Source organism: Apodemus sylvaticus, chromosome 12 (genome assembly GCF_947179515.1).
Source record: "Apodemus sylvaticus chromosome 12, mApoSyl1.1, whole genome shotgun sequence".
Classification (NCBI taxonomy): domain Eukaryota; kingdom Metazoa; phylum Chordata; class Mammalia; order Rodentia; family Muridae; genus Apodemus; species Apodemus sylvaticus.
Window position 1 is genome coordinate 15,630,239 of NC_067483.1, and position 6,435 is coordinate 15,636,673.

Here is a 6,435-nt window from a genome sequence, read left to right on the forward strand (position 1 = left end):
GCTCTGAACCATAGCAGAGGCGGAGGAGAAGGAAGCAGGGCCTAGAGGGCTCTGTAGGAGGAGCTCCTCTCCTTAGGGGACAAGGGAGGTCTCTTTGGAAGCAGAACAGGAAATTTGTTGTTTCTTCTTGGCCAGGACTCCTGGGTGGAATTGTGACCAGGACCCAGCAGCTTTGCAGCGCTTAAGGAAGGCAGTCAGAACCTTCAGTAGGTCCTCTCAGAGACCCAACTCTTCAGAGCTGGCCATGGAGGTACCTGAGCAGTAGACAGAAGATGCACCCATGTGTGATGAAAACTCAAACTTCCAAATCACTGAATGAAGAGGACGCCTTACTCCAAGGGAAAGGTGGCTTAAGGGCCAGTGGAGCCATTGATTCCGTTGAGGAGAAACAGTCTGAATTATTGAATCTAGGAAAGGAGGTAACTGAGTGTTTGGACTATTACATGCAGGAGTGGGAAGGGGGTTTGGAGTTCCCTCGACTGTCTGCTTTAATGATGATAATAGACTAACCCTCTGAAACTGTAATATAATAACGCCTCAGAAAGCCCCCAAGACCTTACCACAAAGCTAACATAATGATAGCCTCACCATTCAGGCCTTAGAAGACAGAATAAAGGCAGCAATACAAACAAAGGGTAAGTCGAAGGTTCCAGGATGTGGATTTGAAAATCCCTAAATGTGCTAATCTTGAATGTTGGCTTCTAAAGTTCTACTTCTTTGCTTACTGAAGTGTGGCACCAGAGTACAAGTTTTTCCCTAAATTAAAAACCAAGAACAATGAGGCTTGGGGTTGCATAATTTCAGCAACTTCTGTGGCTACTGACTGAAGAATAAAGACTTTCTATTGTGCTTTCTAGAGTGCCTGTGTATGTCCTCTGCTAGAGTTACTTTGCAACATAAAAAAAGCCCCAAATTAAATGCTTTCTTTGAAAAGAAATGACTTGGTCATGGTGTCTATTGTCAGAAGTAAAACAGTAACTAAGACAAGTTGGCAGATGGGATGGCAATGTAACTCAGTTTCAACAAATGTTTTCCAAGGATGATCTGTGAACTTGATGGAATTTTACTTGAACCGTCACATCTGTAGAATTTCACAGTTAAAACAAGAGCCCATTGACCAGCAAGAAGTGTCCTTCTGTGTCTCTTTTGATGACTTTAGGTTGAAAGTCAATTTTATCTGATATTAGAATGGCTACTCCTGCTCCTTTCCTGTGACCATTGGCTTGTAAGATTGTCTTCCAGCCTTTTACTCTAAGGTAGTTTTTATCATTGTCACTGAGGTGTGTCTCCTGTATGCAGCAAATTGTAGGGTCCCGTTTCCTTATCCAGTCTGTTAGTCTATGTCTTTTTATTGGGGAATTGAGATCATTGATGTTAAGAGATATTAAGGAATAGTGATTATTACTTCCTGTCATTTTTGATGTTCTTTTTATATTTGAGTGGTTATCTTCTTTTGGGTTTGATGAAGGAAGGTAACTATCTTGCTTTTTTCAGGGTGTAGTTTCCCTCCTTGTATTGGAGTTTTCCTCCTATTATTCTTTGCAGAGCTGGGTTTGTGGAAAGATATTGTGTAAATTTGGTTTTGTCATGGAATATCTTGGTTTCTCCATCTATGGTGAATGAGAGTTTTGCTGGGTATAGTAGTCTTGGCTGACATTTGTGTTCTCTTAGAGTCTGCTTGAGATCTGCCCAGGATCTTCTAGGTTTCATGGTCTCTGGTGAGAAGTCTGGTGCGATTCTGATAGGTCTTCCTTTATATGTTACTTGGCCCTTTTCTCTTACTGCCTTTAATATTCTTTCTTTGTTTAGTGCATTTGGGGTTTTGATTATTATGTGATGGGAGGTATTTCTACTCAGGTCCAGTCTGTTTGGAGTTCTGTAGGCTTCTTGTATATTCATAGGCATCTCTCTCTTTACGTTAGGAAAGTTTTCTTCCATAATTTTGTTGAAGATATTTGCAGGCCCTTTCTGTTGTAAATTTTCACTCTCATCTATACCTATAATCCTTAGCTTTGGTCTTCTCATTGTATCCTGGATTTCCTGGATGTTCTGAGATACAAGCTTTTTGCATTTTGCATTTTCTTTGACAGTTGAGTCAATGGTTTCTATGGTATCTTCAGCATCTGAGATTCTTTCTTCCATCTCTTGTATTCTGTTGTTTATATTTGCATCTATGGCCCCTGATATCTTCTTAAGGTTTTCTATCTCCAAAGTTGTCTCCCTTTGTGATTTCTTAGTTGTTTCTACTTCTGTTTTTAGATCCAGGATGGTTTTGCTCAGTTCCATCATTTGTTTGTTTGTGTTTTCCTGTAATTCTTTAAGAGATTTTTTTGTGTTTCCTCTTTCATGACTTCTCCCTGTTGACTCAAGTTCTCCTGCATTTCTTTAAGTTTTTTTGCGTTTCTTCTTTATTGGCTTCTATCTCTTGGGCCTTTTTCTCCTGCATTTCTTTAAGAGATTTTTGTGTTTCCATTAGACAGTTTTCTAGCTTATTCATGTTCCCCTGTATTTCTTTAAGAGATTCATTCATGTCCTTTTTGTGTTCTTCTAGCAGCATCATGAACAGTGGTTTTAAATCTAAATCATGTTTCTCTGGTGTGTTGGCATAACCAGGACTTGCTGGTGTTGGAGAGTTTGGTTCAGATGCTGCCATATTGCCCAGATTTCTGTTAGTAGCATTCCTGTGTTTGCCCTTTGCCATCTTGTTCTCTGGAGCTAGTTGGTCTTGTCTCTGGCTGGTGTTTCAGCCTCCTGAGAGGCTCTAGGGCTATTTCTGCAACACTGGATGTCAGAGATTCCCCTGTTGTAGATTGCTGATGTGCTGTCCTCCTCTTGGGTGCTTTTGCAGCCCTAGTGTGTTTTGTCTCAACTTCATTAGTCATTAGGGAAATGCAAATCAAAACAACCCTGAGATTTCACCTTACACCAGTCAGAATGGCTAAGATTAAAAATTCCAGAGACAGCAGGTGTTGGCGAGGATGTGGAGAAAGAGAAACACTCCTCCACTGCTGGTGGAGTTGCAAATTGGTACAACCACTCTGGAAATCAGTCTGGCGGTTCCTCCGAAAACTGGGCACCTCACTTCCAGAAGATCCTGCTATACCACTCCTGGGCATATACCCAGAGGATTCCCCACCATGTAATAAGGATACATGCTCTACTATGTTCATAGCAGCCCTATTTATAATTGCCAGGAGCTGGAAAGAACCCAGGTATCCCTCAACAGAAGAGTGGATGCAAAAACTGTGGTATATCTACACAATGGAGTACTATTCAGCCATTAGAAACAATGAATTCATGAAATTCTTAGGCAAATGGATGGAGCTAGAGAACATCATACTAAGTGAGGTAACCCAGACTCAAAAGGTGAATCATGGTATGCACTCACTAATAAGTGGATATTAACCTAAAAAATTGGAATACCCAAAACATAATCCACACATCAAATGAGGTACAAGAAGAAAGCAGGAGTGGCCCCTTGTTCTGGAAAGACTCAGTGAAGCAGTATTTGGCAAAACCAGAACGGGGAAGTGGGAAGGGGTGGGTGGGAGGACAGGGGAGAGAAGGGGGCTTATGGGACTTTCGGAGAGTGGGGGGCTAGAAAAGGGGAAATCATTTGAAATGTAAATAAAAAATATATCGAATAAAAAAAAAAGAACCCCCCCCAAAAAACCCAAGAGCCCACAAAATCCTGACTATCTCCCACCTAGCCATTGTCAGAGAGTGTTTAGCAAAACTAGTTCAGAACATGGGAATAAAATGCTTTTATTAGAATACCAAGAGGATTGATTTCTGCGACGACATAGGCAGGGAAGTCACAGACACCTGGACCAGAAGCTTGACATATTCTGGAGCCAACATGTTCTGGGGCCGACCAGAGGCAGTTAGGAGCTGAGCACACTACACCGGCTGCTTCGCTCGCCCGTCCCCAGCGTCTTTGCCCTCCGCTGTGCTCCAGCCTTTTTCATCTGTTGGGATGCCCCCTTCTTTCCCGGGGTCCACGGCCAGCTGGAACGTGCTGCTTAAAGAGTACTGAATCTGCATGCTGCTCACCGTGAACGAGTAAAAAATCGGATAGCTGTATATCATCGGCAAACACAGCCATGAGCAGAATGACTGGGGAGAAGGGGTCGGTCGGGGTAGAGGTCGTGCAGAATAAGGCCTTTGAGGACCCTCACCATGGCAATGGGCAATTCACTAAGAAGTAAGTTCATCTCAACAGCAAACTGCCTAGTTGGGCCGGAGATGCTGTTCCCAAAATGTTTTATGTGACCGAGAAGGCATGGAATTATTATCCCTACACCATCACAGAATACACCTGTTCTTTCCTGTTGAAATTCACCATCCACATAGAAACCAAGTACAAAGACCGTGTTTTTGAAAGTGAATTTGACAGTGAAATTTTTATGTATTTCACCTGTGATGAAACTTCTAAACACTTCAAGTCTTAGAAGACAGGCCAAGAAAAGGCTGGCAAGACACCCATCAGCCCATCATGTGCTCCTACAAGCTGGTCACCATCAAACTCCAGGTGTGGCGCCTTCAGAACCACGTGTAACAATTTGTGTACAAGGTGGCTCGAGACATCTTGCTGATTGGACACAGACAGGCCTTTGCGGGGTTGATGAGTGGTAAGATATGACAATGGATGATGTTCAGAAATACAAGAAAAGCATTCATGAACAAACCAACATAAAAGTTTGCAATCAGCACTCCTCCACTGTGGATGACATAGAGAGCCATGCTCAGAACAATACATGACAATGGGTGAAGAGTGAGAGTTCAGAGGAGCCACTCAGGAAGCTACCAAGAAGAATATCGCGTTTTGCCACGGGCCATTTCTATCTCCAGCATCCTACCAGCCGTACCGCCATCCTCAGTGTGCAGCATACCATCCACCACCCCGTCCGAGCCTCTCTCCACAGATGTACCAAAATTTCTGTCCATTCCCGACCAAAGACCATCCCCGGACAGAATCTGCTCCACCATTCCATTTTCATCTGTTGAAAATTCTTTGTTTAGCTCTGTACCCCATTTTTAATAGGATTATTTGATTCTGTGGAGTCCAACATCTTGAGTTCTTTGTATATATTGGATATTAGCCCTCTGTCAGATGTAGGACTGGTAAATATCTTTACCCAACCTGTTGGTTGCCATTTTGTCCTATTGAGAGTATCCTTTGCCTTACAGAAGCTTTGCAATTTTATGAGGTCCCATTTGTTGATTCTTCACCTTAGAACATAAGCCGTTGGTGTTCTGTTCAGGAAATTTTCCCCTGTGCTCATGTGTTCAAGGCTCTTCCCTACTTTCTCCTCTTTAAGTTTCAGTGTATCTGGTTTTACATAGAGACCCTTGATCCACTTGGACTTGGACCTTTGTACAAGGAGATAACTTTGTACAATGGGTCAATCTACATTTTTCTACGTGCTGACCTACAGTTAAACCACCACCATTTGTTAAAAATGTCTTTTTTCCACTGAATGATTTTTGCTCCCTTGTCAAAGACCAAGTGACCATAGGTGTGTGGGTTCATTTCTGGTTCTTCAATTCTATTCCATTGATCTTGCTGTCTGTCTCCTGCACTAATACCATGCAGTTTTTATCACTATTGCTCTGTAATACAGCTGGAAGTCAAGTATGGTGATTCCTCCCATATTTATTTTATTGTTGAGAATATTTTTGCTATCCTGGGTTTTTTGTTATTCCAAATGAATTTGTAAATTGTTCTTTCTAACTCTTTGAAGAATTGATTTGGAATTTAGATGAGGATTGCATTGAATCTATACATTGCCTTTGTCAAGAAGGTCATTTTTAATATATCAGTCCTGCCAATCTATGTGCATGGGAGATCTTTCAATCTTTTGAGATCTTTTTTGATTTCTTTTTTCAGAGACTCAAAGTTCCTAAAGAAATGTTCAACACCCTTAGCTCTTAAGGAAATGCAAATCAAAACAACTCTAAAATTCTACCTCACACAAGTCAGAATGACTTAAGTCAAAAACTCAGGTGACAGCATATACTGGCAAGGTTGTAGAGAAACAGGAACTCTCCTCCACTGCTGGTGGGATTGCAAGCTGGTATAATCACTCTGGAAATCAATTTGGTTATTCCTCAAAAGAGTGGCCATAGTACTACCTGAGGACCCAGCTATACCACTCCTGGATATATACCCAGAATATGCCTCAACACGTAATAAGGACACATGCTCCACTATGTTCATAGCTGCCTTATTTATAATAGCCAGAAACTGGAAAGAACCTAGACGTCCTTCAACAGAGGAATAGATAGAGAAAATGTGATATATTTACACAACGGAGTATTATTCAGCTATTAAGAATGATGATTCATGAAATTCTAAGGCAAATGGATGGAACTAGAAAACATCATCCTGAATAAGGTAACTCAATCACAAAAAAACACACATGGTATGCACTT

The 6,435-nt window shown here is 41.6% G+C and overlaps 1 pseudogene; it reads left to right on the top strand.

The window, feature by feature from the left end:
• Positions 1 to 3,976: 3,976 nt before the first annotated feature.
• LOC127697751 (cytoplasmic phosphatidylinositol transfer protein 1-like) lies at positions 3,977 to 4,761 on the top strand (annotated as a pseudogene).
• Positions 4,762 to 6,435: the final 1,674 nt, after the last annotated feature.